Raw genomic sequence first — 13,350 nt, forward strand, 5'->3', positions numbered from 1 at the left:
GACCCCGTAATAACAGTCATCATGGGATTTCCGTTAAAAAAAACTGTCATCCCGAATGATGACGTTAAGACGTTACTCGATATGAATGATACAGGTATCTACGAAGATTAAGAGATATGTTTAGTTCTATTATTTGCTAATAAAGTAAGTTTTTCAAGTAATACTGATTTTTGTTCCACTTTTTAGAAGAATCGACCACTGTGCGCCGTTGTTTGTGTCGCATTCATCGAGACATGACTGTAAAACGAAAATATGATAAAAAAAAACGATCTTTTACGATTAAAATGAAAATAAAATCAGAGACTGTAATTTCAATATGCTTTAGGTAGTTTAGTAGTCCTTGAATTGTTTTTGTATCTTTTAAATTGTCCTTAACGGGCGATAGGGACTGTGCAACTTAATTGATATTTGTACACAGTACAACGGACAGTAATTGTTAGCGCTCGTCGCTAACACAGGTTTATGGCACGGTCAGGGATTCTTAAAATTTATTGGAAACCCTCGGAAGGAAACGTGTTCCTGACATTTGGCAACCAAATGTGCAGGAGACCCACCTTGGAAGGGTCCCCATGACCATCGACGTTCCATAAAACCCAGACTTCGGGACGGTACCTTTGCGCGGGGACTTAACGGTTTCTCGGAACCGCGTGAGGAAAGTGGAACCGACGGGAAAATCCGCGATGTTGCCGAACTGCCGTCCACCCCCATTGTCAGAGGGTTGCGACAACCTCCTCCTTTAAAGTATCGCGCCAAGGGCGCATGGAGGGGATGCACGGGCCCAGCAAGCTTTTTTTAGGACAGTTTGTTGGGCCAGTTAGTCAGGACAGAGTCAAGCGAACAGTCACTCAGGACAGTCGCACAGAGTCAAGCGAACAGTCACTCAGGACAGTCGCACCTATTGATAGAATCTTAGAACTATCCAACAATCAGGTTGGAGATCAAAATGAACAGTTAGGTTCATTGTTGTATTTATTTAAGAGCATTCAGGCTCTTTCTGTAAATACCGTTAATAAATATAGTTCAGTTATTAGTCCCAACATTGGGTGGTCCTTCGAGTTTTACTAAGACGGCACCTCAGTGCAAATACCCGCGATCTCGACCAAAACAAGTGTCGTGATCCTAACATTGGTCCTTCGAGCCGGATACGCGGTTGAAGACAATCTACTTCGAGGACGGAGGTCAACCTGTGGGAAGGCGCCTATCAGTCAGGGAATCCAGATCGTGATATCTTTGCACCAGCAGAATTCTGCACCGTACATGTGGGGAAGAATAAGTACCAGTAAGAAGATCCGCTGCCGATAAGAAGTGGTGTTACACGGGAGACGAGGCAGATTAACTGAAGACGCATAGTGGACTTCTTTGGTGTATCATCGGTCCAGCGTAGTGAAGTCATCCATATTGCATCCTCTCCAATCACAGTAAGCCATTCTTTCTTGTTTCTACTTGTGTTAGTCGAGCGTCGTTTAATATGGAAGCCGAATTGAAAGAGTTAATTCTTGACCGTGGTCTAGTGAAGGCATCCTTGACTCGTTTTAAAACGTTCTGTAAAAACTCCGCGAATTTAAGTAATATATCCGCGCTACAGAAACGATTAGAAGCAAACATTGCATTGTATGAGAAGTTCAATGCTATTCAAAATAGAATAGAGCGGCTAGCGGCAGGAACGAATGTAGAAGAAGCACACGCTTTCGAAAGAGATCAGTTCGAGAACACATATTTTGATTTAATCGCCGAAGTTGAATCCTTTATTGAAAGGTCATAACCGAAGAAAACTCCAGCGGCAGCTAGTACAGTAGTAGATACATCTCATTCACCCACACCCGTAAATGCACCAGTTGTTTTGCAAATGCCATCAATGCAATTATCGTCATTCGACGGTAATTTTAATGATTGGGTTAAATTCAGGGATACGTTTTTGTCAGTAGTGCATGAAAATGGGGCCTTATCAGATATTCAAAGGTTCAATTTCTTAGATTCTGCGCTAAAGGGATCTGCCGCTCGCTTTATTCGGTCACTGGGAGTCTCAGAAATCAATTACAAGTTAGCTTGGGAAGAGTTGAAAGCACGGTATGAAAATTCCGTGGCTGTTAAAAGACATCATGTTACGTCATTATTAGATTTGCCTTCGATTCAAAAACCCTCGGCCGACTCAATCAGAGAATTTTTAGATGATGCTAGTAACCATCTATTATCATTAAAGGCTTTAGGAGAGCCAATAGAATCCTGGGATACTCTCATTCTTCCAATTTTGTCTAGAAAATTAGACTCAGTGAGTGTAAAGGAATGGGAAAGACGAACGGTTTCGTTAGCTAAGATCACGTTTAATCAGTTCTCAGTTTTCTTAGAAGAACGGTCGAATTACCTACTGAATCTTACAATAAACAGTCAGGTATCGTCTGCACGAGTCGAATCGGGTTTTAGAAACCCAGGTAGTCGCAAAGGAGTACGCATAACTGCCCATGTTGCTAGTACGACAGTCAATTGTCCACTTTGTAAGGCAAACCATTATATATACCAGTGTGAAAGGTTTAAAGGTATGACAATGAAGGATAAAACCACAATAGTTCAGTCATCTCGTGGTAGTTACAATTGTTTACAAACTGGGCATCAAGTGAAGAATTGCACACGTCGACATTGCTCTCGTTGTGGTAGAAAACACCACTCATTGTTACACCGCGATGATTTTCATTCAGAGAAAGAATTAGATAAGATTCCTAATGTTCAGAACACTGACGTTACATTGACCAGTGTTACGAACATCGCGAGCAAGTTAGATGCGTATACAGTGTTATCAACAGCAATAGTGCAAATTATGGATAGTAAAGGAAAAAGATTAGAATGTCGAGCGTTATTGGATTCTGGTTCACAAAGGCACTTCATGACAAAGGATCTCTGTGAGCGTTTGGGAATGAAGGTTAATATGAGACAGGATCAGGTAGCAGGGTTAGGCAAGTCTCTCAATACTATTATAGGCAATGTTAATGCTTGTATATATTCAAACCACAATAGTTTTCGAGCTGATATCAAATGTTTAGTAATAAAGGATATTACAGATGATATGCCGAACTTACCATTACATAGAGCAGATATCTCAATACCGCCGAATATAAGATTAGCAGATCCTAAATTCAATGAGTGTCATAGAATAGATCTATTACTGGGAGCAGGTTTGTTTTGGAAGTTAATGTGTATTGGTCAACATAAAGCTGCTCCTGAGTTAGTATGGCAGAAAACTCAGTTGGGTTGGATCCTTGGAGGGGAACTTCCCGCTTCGAACACAAACAAATCAATTCGCAATGCATGTCATATAACTACGGTAGCAGGTTTAGACACTCAATTACAAAAATTTTTGACAATTGAGGAATTAAATACAGAAGTCGAGGAAAAATTAGATAGTTGTGAGGTTTATTTTATAGAAACCACAAAAAGAAACGAAGAAGGAAGATACGTAGTTAGGATTCCATTCAACGACAATTTGAGAATGATAGGTACATCGCGAACACAAGCAGAAATCCGTTTACGTTCGATTGAAAAAAGGTTAGCGAGGCAACCAGAATTACGTCAGCACTATGTTGAATTTATGAAAGAGTACGAAATATTGGGTCACATGTCACGAGTGCAAGATTCACAACTAAATCAAGAACCGTCATACTATCTCCCACATCATGCCGTGTGTAAAGAGGGAAGTACTACAACAAAGGTTAGGGTTGTTTTTGATGCGTCGGCAAAATCTTCGTCAGGTTTGTCATTGAATGACACGCAATTAGTAGGTCCCACTATTCAGAGTGATTTGATCTCTATTCTTATTCGATTTAGAACACATCGCTATGTCCTTTCAGCGGACATAACAAAAATGTACAGACAGATTCTTATAGAACCAGAAGAAAGATGTTTTCAACGCATCCTGTGGCGTCAAAGTCCAGAATTGCCCATAGAAACGTTCGAACTTAATACAGTTACATATGGAACAGCATCGGCCCCTTTCTTAGCAACACGGGTATTAAAACAAATAGGTTTAGAATGTACACACACGTTTCCAAACGCGAGCAAAGTAATCATTAACGATTTTTATGTTGACGATTTACTAACCGGGGTTGCCACGATCTCAGAAACAAAGCGATTAAAGGACGAAGTTTCAGGAATATTACTCCAGGCCGGGCTTCCATTGCGTAAATGGGCAACGAATTGCCCTCTTATTTTTTAATCGTCCCCGGATACAGTAACGGCAAAAGAACTCAATGCAGACAAAGATCCAAAAACTCTCGGTCTGCAATGGGCGTCTGTTGAAGACGAACTCCGATTTTGTATTTCATTTTCGAACAATAAACGGGTTACAAAGCGTACAATATTATCAGAAATTGCTCAAATATTTGATCCATTAGGATTAATTCGACCAGTTATCACTCGCGCGAAATTAATGATGCAACGGCTATGGAAAATGCAGATAGGTTGGGATGAGACAATCTTCCAAGGCGTAAACCCGATGTCCCTGAAGGACAATAACCTTTGGTGGTCAGGTCCTTATTGGCTTAATGAAAATTCAGATATTTGGCCATCTTCAGACATATCCATTACAGAGATTCCAGAAGAAAGAAAAATTATTACTACATTAACGATAAGCACACTTCACGACTATTCCATTTTTGAGCGATTTTCGAGTTATATTCGTTTAGTACAGGTGGTTGCATATTGTTTCAAGTTTGTTTCAAATTGTCAGGCTAAAAAAATAACGTCACATGACAGTGTGTATCACACAGGGGTCAACTTAACAGTTAGTGAAATTCAGCGAGCCGAAAATGCATTGCTGCGTCTTGTACAAGCCAAGGTATTTTCTGGTGAGCTGACTGCACTAAGAAATAAACAGTTACTATAAAAAAATAGTCCAGTCATTACACTCTGTCCATTTCTAGATGAAAAAGGATTAATGAGGGTGGGCGGCAGACTCCAGTACGCTATCCTCAAATATGATCAAAAACACCCAATCATATTACCGGCAAAGCATCCATTCATAGATCTTCTAATTCGACATGAGCATATTAGATCGTTACACGCAGGATGTCAGCATGTAGTAGCGTCTTTGCGGGAACGGTATTGGCCTTTGGCATGCAAACGGAATGTGAAACGAGTAATTAAAAACTGTGTAAGGTGTTATTACTGTTATTAGTGTTATTTACCTGCCGTCCGAGTGACACCTGCTCGTCCATTCAGTACCTGCGGAGTAGACTACGCAAGCCCATTTATGACCAAAGAACGTGTTCGGACTAAGATCTCTACGAAGGCGTACATTTGTATTTTCGTATGTTTTGTAACAAAGGCAATTCACATAGAACTAGCTACAGACTTAAGTACAGATGCATTCCTGAATTGTTTTAGGCGCTTTATAGCACGAAGAGGTAAATGTCAACGCATCTTCTCAGATAACGCTACAAATTTTGTGGGGGCAAACCGCCAATTAAAGGAATTAAAGAGTTTTATTACTGGGAGTACATATAATAGTCAAGTAAATTCTTTCTTGAACAAGGAGCAAATAGATTGGAAATTCATTCCTCCCCAAGCACCAAATTTTGGAGGGCTTTGGGAAAGTGCGGTGAAATCTGCTAAATTTCACCTAAAACGAGTCATTGGTGAACAAAAATTGACATTCGAAGAACTCTACACGCTACTAACACAGATAGAAGCATGCTTAAATTCCCGCCCTCTCAGTCCCATCTCTTCAGATCCTACTGACTTCAATCCGTTAACTCCCGGACATTTTCTAATTGGCAATGCACCTAACGCGTTACCGGACCATGATCTCAAAGATGTACCTACTAATCGATTAGGCAGATATCAGTTAATCCAACAGATGTTCCAACACTTTTGGCAACGGTGGCATCGAGAGTACATCCACCAACTACAACAGCGGAATAAATGGCATATCACATCGCCTCAGAGGATAATGGAAGGGACTTTGGTTATACTCAAGGAATGCAATTTACCTCCACTACGGTGGTGTCTTGGGAGAATCACGCAACTACATCCAGGAAAAGATGGGGTAGTACGTGTTGCATCCATCAAAACCATCGATGGAGAGTATAAAAGGCCCTTAACCAAACTTTGTATATTACCCATAGAAGATAACAATTTAACAACTTAGAATATGCGACGAACTTACTATATAATCAGTAATATTATTGTAAATAGATTCCCTAGTTTATAAACATTTAGTTAATCAGTGCGATAGTATAATTTAATTTATGGACTTGAATCTTTCGGGTTATTATATTGTACATTACATCCACTTTGTAAATATTAGGATAAGCAACATTATAGTACAAATAAGTTATCTAGGTTTATAATTTAGGGTGTTTTACGCAAATTCAAAGCATATATGTTTAATATGGAGAAGTTATAACTTGTCTAGAACTCGCATAACGATATAGTTCATAGATTCAGTAATAATTCCGTTGTTCTTTCGACATTAGGTTAGAATACATATTAGGTTACATAGAATGAATGGATTTAGATAATTAAACACCCAGTGCGTGTTCAAGGTGGGCGGCATGTTAGCGCTCGTCGCTAACGCAGGTTTATGGCACGGTCAGGGATTCTTAAAATTGATTGGAAACCCTCGGAAGGAAACGTGTTCCTGACATTTGGCAACCAAATGTGCAGGAGACCCACCTTGGAAGGGTCCCCATGACCATCGACGTTCCATAAAACCCAGACTTCGGGACGGTACCTTTGCGCGGGGACTTAACGGTTTCTCGGAACCGCGTGAGGAAAGTGGAACCGACGGGAAAATCCGCGATGTTGCCGAACTGCCGTCCACCCCCATTGTCAGAGGGTTGCGACAACCTCCTCCTTTAAAGTATCGCGCCAAGGGCGCATGGAGGGGATGCACGGGCCCAGCAAGCTTTTTTTAGGACAGTTTGTTGGGCCAGTTAGTCAGGACAGAGTCAAGCGAACAGTCACTCAGGACAGTCGCACAGAGCCAAGCGAACAGTCACTCAGGACAGTCGCACCTAATGATAGAATCTTAGAACTATCCAACAATCAGGTTGGAGATCGAAGTGAACAGTTAGGTTCATTGTTGTATTTATTTAAGAGCATTCAGGCTCTTTCTGTAAATACCGTTAATAAATATAGTTCAGTTATTAGTCCCAACATTGGGTGGTCCTTCGAGTTTTACTAAGACGGCACCTCAGTGCAAATACCCGCGATCTCGACCAAAACAAGTGTCGTGATCCTAACAGTAATAATATGCAATAGTAATATTATTAATATTATTTAATATGTTAATAATATCATACATATATATGTAATGATATTATTAATATTATTATATATAAATATTATTATTAACATTATAAAATACCTAAAATAGGAAACAAAATCCGGTATAATTTTGTTTTCCATTATACTAATGACCAAAACAGTAAATGTTGCATAAATAACCATAGTTTTCTATTAACCTTTTGAAATAAACGTATAGTACACGAAATTTTTGAAAACTACTAGAAAGTCCCATACACGGGAAGTGACATAACAATCCACACTTTATTTTAATATACCATCGCGAGTAATTGGCCATTTTTACGGTAACTTTTACCCGGAAATTCGTATGGACAGCCATTATGGTACTTCTTTTGACGTAGATAAAAATGAAATTAATTAAGATATAGAACGCAAAATGATGCTTGGTCGCCGTATTACACCTCGTAGCCTTGGTATTGAACAAAGTGATTATGTCCCCACTGACAAGTCTAGTTTTTCCGTGGTACGTTGACATTTGATCCTTGACGGTCAGTACTTTCTCGTGAATACTGGCCGGAAATCGAGCAGAAAATTTATTGTTAGGTACGAAGGAGGGTCGACGATGTTTACTTGAGTCATGAAGTTCCATTCACTCGCAACACTTTAACATTAAACCTGAGCTCACGGTTTAATTTTAAATTGGTTCAGATCGATTTTAAAATACATCGTAGTAAACTGTATAGGTATGACCTAAGAAACAGTATTTACTGTTGTTTTACTTATTTTATTCATTAGGTCAGTGCAAAAGTTTCGATGAATTTTCTGCAGATGATACGATCACCACGATTTTATGGAAACAGAAAACAATTACGTCGATGTCAATGTAATATGATAAATCATTGTTTAGAACAAAAACTGACGCAGGTAAAAGTATTTTTTTTTATTTATTCTTCACAGTCGCAGCAACTTCTAAAAGCAGGGATATTGCTTCGAATAAAAGTGAAATAGAGGTTTTTAACAAACAATTTCAAAAATGAGGAGATAAACGTTACAAACATTATAAATAACATTTGTAATCTATTTGGAGAAGCCTATCATGTCAATCCCACTCTGTGGTAAAGTGTTCCATCGATACAATTTAATTGTATAAATTAAATAATAATAATATTCCCAAATTTGCTTATTGTACAATAGAAATTTCTATTGAAAATACACATGTTATAAAATAATCATTACGTATTTCATTAAATTATTATTAAATTACATTAAAACTATTATTAGCTTACTCTTTTAGAGAAAACTATAAATAAAAAAATAGAAGAATTCATCGCTTACATTACTTTACTTAAAAAAAAATTATTTATACCACATTATGTCCCCCTTCAAACCAAAGAACTTTTGTCAGAACATTTTTTTGATACCTCCAGTTCCTTAAACTTAAGGGATATTCTACCAACACCAGTCAAAAAGACACCCTGTATATATGTATACATATGTATACATATATATGACGTTACATAGATGTACTCATTATCGTATGTCAATATTAAATTTTTTTTTAATTTGACATTATTCGCATACTAAGTTTTTATAACTACATCTTTAATATATAACTTCTCAAGTATTCATCTTCTCATTTACAAGAAGTAACGAGTTTGTATGCTCTTCTTAATCCAAAGAAAATTGAAGAATTCTCGGTACGTTCGTTTTAGCTTAAGTATACAGAGTTCCTAGCTTGTTGGCCACCCGGGTTATTTACTTAATACTATTTAATTAAAAATTTGATATGCTGTGCTTACGTTTATATTTATATATGTATAAGTGTTCATAGTTTTTAATACATATCATTCAAAAGCAATATTTTATAATTTTTATTTTCATAAAATGAAACAAAAATTCTTAAAAAATAAATGGTTTTATTTAATGTGAATATTTTATTCCACATATAAGCACAAAACTAACGTATAATGTTTGTAATAATGATGTTATGACTGATAAATAGCGACCATTAATTACCTACATTAATTTAATCCAATAAATATGGCTAAATATCATATGCTATCTTGGTCTGTCCATAAAAATAGTTCATTCTTGTATACGAGTAGAGTTACAAAGATTACATATAAAACTAATTTCATTGAATTCTGTTTGTCTAAAATGTTCATAATCATAAAAAAAGGTTTGATTATTATTCTTACTTAAGTTCTCATCGAATAAATTTGATCATTTAATGTCTTGTTTGCGTCCTTTTTACGAAATATATGTGTACGCATACATATAACACCCGTCAATAAAATCATTTCAAACAGCAGATTTGTATAGTATTCCATGTTTTTTGTGTATGGAATACCCGGAATATATATTGTGTCATTTTTACAATTTGTTTTTCGGGAATACCATTTCAAGTATTTCGTATGTAATTCCATTGATTAAAAAAATAAGCATCATTGCAAGTACGAATAGAAAAGGTTTATCATTACACACATTTGTAGTACGTATTGTTTCTAAACGCCATTCTTTTCTAGAGTTCGGCAAGAATCGAAATCTCGTAGCTGTAGGTATTCCATCGTTCTCGGGTCATTCCACGCGAAATTCGGCACGTTTTGGAGCACCATTTCAGATTTTGTTCTAATTTGGATGTGTTGTAATTGTGGCGGCACGTTAATGAATACGCCGCCTCATATACGACACATTTGCCGGATCGACGTACCGATGGACGTGTCAATCCGCGCGTTGCGATAAGGCGCATTTCGACTGCTCGGGCGAAAGTTCCTGGAACGGCGAGGACCGTCGTCTGTATACATTTTCGAATAATCGAGAACGTTCTCGTTCGATGCGTCAGACGACGGCCCTCTTGGAGAGCCGTTCTGAGGATATACAAAGGGCAGTCAGATCTCAAGCGTTGCACGAGCAACAACGTCAGTCGGTAACGTTCCGAGCGAGCATAGACAAACGCGCAATAAACATTTACGAACACATATGTGTGGATTATTTCATCCGAACGCCATATTTCCCCACATAATCTTTATTGATATAGAATCGTATTTCAAAGGATTTTTGAAAATTTTAAAAATTGTAGATTTTACAGCTGTTTGAAATTTAGGATCAACCTTTTTTCATATAAATCATATCTATTGAACTAACAAACTGATCAAAATGAGTTTTGCGGGTACTTACAGTGGAGACATAAGAGTATCAAATAAAAATTACTTCAGTTAAAAAAAGATATTTTTTGACCATTTATTTTGTAATTGTTTTAAATAAATGCCCTGTTTTTATACCGAGGAACTATTTAAAAAGTTGAAAAAAATGAGGATATAGCCCTATTTCTCCCCTTTATAGACATATGTTCAAAAATATGGACACTTTAAAATTGGCCGTATGGAAATTAATTGAAGTGAACGCTGCGTCGAAGCCCATCGACTCGAACGGGCGAGCCGTACCGGCTAGCTACATTGTAGTACCACACGGCTTGGCCGGTAAAGCCGGTGTAAGTCGACGCAGCGTTTACTTCAATTAATTTTCATACGGCCAATTTTAAAGTATCCATATTTTTTAAAATTTGTCCATAAAGAAGACAAATAGGACTATATCCTCAATTTCTTTTCAAATTTTTCAATTGGGCCCTACTATTATAAAATTACACTTTTTTAAAACAATCACAAAATGAATGGTTAACAAATATTTTCTTCTAACTGAAATAATTTTTATTTGGTACTCTTATGTCTCCACTGTAAGTACCCGCAAAACTCATTTTGATCAGTTTAGAAAATTAAAGAGAAAAGTTTGCTCTCTAAAAGTGTTCCATTGGGATTACCAGAAAAAATTTTATTTGGCCCACGCATCCTTTCAAAGTTGACCAACATTTTTTAACATTCGCTTGCTGCGCTTCATCTTTAAAAAAAGGAACAAACTACCGTGAAAATAATTTTTGAATACACGATTCGAAAACCAGAAACTTCAGGCTACAAAATGGTCGTATACAATATTTTTTATAACTATTTTGCGCGGAGATATAGTCATTTGAAAATGACCCATATTTTCGGCAAATTTTAGAGGTCTCTTAATTTTGATGCTCAGTGTATTACACAATATGATTATATGTATTGTGCAAACTTATCATGCGTAGTACATTAATCTTGCTGCCGGTCATCTATGACTCCCACGGCATAAGAGTTTGTTTTCAGTCGATAATACTATATTTTGAACATCGCAGACAAATTTTTAGCAATGTTTCATTTCGTCTACTATTCAATGGTTATTTTGTTTCATTTTTCCTTTCCCTTTCTTGGTATCAATCTCTCATGTGTTTGCAGTCATGACTGTATTTTATAAGAACTGTTTAAAGTATAATGTTATAGATTTAGTGTTAATTCCATTCTTTAACACTTAAGGGTTCTAGAGGGTTGAAGCTTAAAGCTTCAGACTTAATGTGGAATAACACAGTGACGATTGGAAAAAATTAAGTTTTTTATATATACTTTCAAAGTATAATTTTTCGAAAATATTCTACTAAAATATTAAGTCGAAATTCACGTGAATAACGAAAAAAATGTCCCAAATTTGTCTCTCAGATCAATGAACCGTGAACAAATTGTAAGACATAATTATATCGGAAGGCATATTCAGGCCATAGCAACCATAGCAACGCGACGGGGTTTGGTTGTTATCGTGGGATTGCGTCGCCGGATACACATTAAAAGAGATCGTCTAATAAATTATTATTTTATTTCGTTTATCACCATTTATTTATTTTCGGCCCTCTTACAATCTCAGAAGTGGGATAAAGTACTGATTATTCGTGGTGAGAAAAGTGTGATCAAAGTGAATCACCATTATGAAGACGCTTCAAGAATTTACGAACGCAGAGCTGAAGGAAATTTTGAAGAAAAAACAGTTATTAACAACGGGAAACAAGAACGAGTTATTGGCCAGAATTATGAACGCCGACCCAGAAGGAAACTGGTTGAACGAAGTCAATGCAGAAGCGGAGGCTGTATTAGAAAATGCCTCGGCGTTGCCAGGTACGAGCGGACAACAAGGCGAGATTCTGCACCAGATCGGTCAGAATCGAGCAGAAAATGCCTGGGCTTTGCCAGAAAACGTATTGCGCGAAGATGGCTGGTATCGAGAGAGATCGTTGTTGCAGCGTGAATTGGATCTTATGCGACGTGAAAATGCATTTTTACGAATGTCGTCTCCCTCATATGTGAACGGAAGTGAGCGTGTTACGAGGCAATCGGTAAATATTACAGCGGTGAGCGCATTATTATGTGATTATGTTGGCGCGGAACAAGATTTTGGGCAATGGGAAAAACAATTACGTTTATTACGTAGCAGTTACGATCTTGATGATGGACAGGCCAAGATTTTAATTGGATGCCGTCTTAAAGGGAAGGCATTAGCCTGGTTACATTCGAAACCAGATTTGCTAGAATTAAATGTCGATGAAATTTTAAAACAATTGAAAGTAATGTTTGATCACCGCATCGATAAAGTGGAATTACGTAGGAAATTCGAAGCACGCACATGGCAAGTCGGCGAGAGTTTCCAGGATTATTATCATGACAAAATAATCAAAGCAAACCATGTGCCAATACCAGAAGACGAAATCATGACCTATGTCATTGAAGGCATCCCTGATCCTACATTACAAGATCAGGCGAAAATTCAAAACTATTCGTCCATGTCTGCCTTGCTGAATGCATTCAGTAAAGTGAATATACGTCCAGATCGACAACTACGAGTGAAGAATTTTCCGAAAAACTACGAGGTCACTACGAAAGACTGCACCAGTTCCACGAAGGGCAACAAGGCAACATCATTGGTAGCAAGGTGTTACAACTGCAACAGAACGGGCCACAATATCAACGAATGTAAGCTACCCAAACGAGAGAGAGGATCGTGTTACTCTTGCGGAGAGCTGGGACATCTGATTAGGGATTGCCCGAAGAAGCAGCCACCAAAGAGAGAGATCGGCAACGTGGAAAACGTCTCGGAGAAAAACGAATTTCAAAAGGACATCATTTATAAGATAAGCAAAAATAATATTAATTATGTTTTACGTTTAAGTAGCTTATTAGATACCGGAAGCCCGATAAGTTTTGTGAAAGA

Source organism: Dufourea novaeangliae, unplaced genomic scaffold (genome assembly GCF_001272555.1).
Source record: "Dufourea novaeangliae isolate 0120121106 unplaced genomic scaffold, ASM127255v1 scaffold134, whole genome shotgun sequence".
Classification (NCBI taxonomy): domain Eukaryota; kingdom Metazoa; phylum Arthropoda; class Insecta; order Hymenoptera; family Halictidae; genus Dufourea; species Dufourea novaeangliae.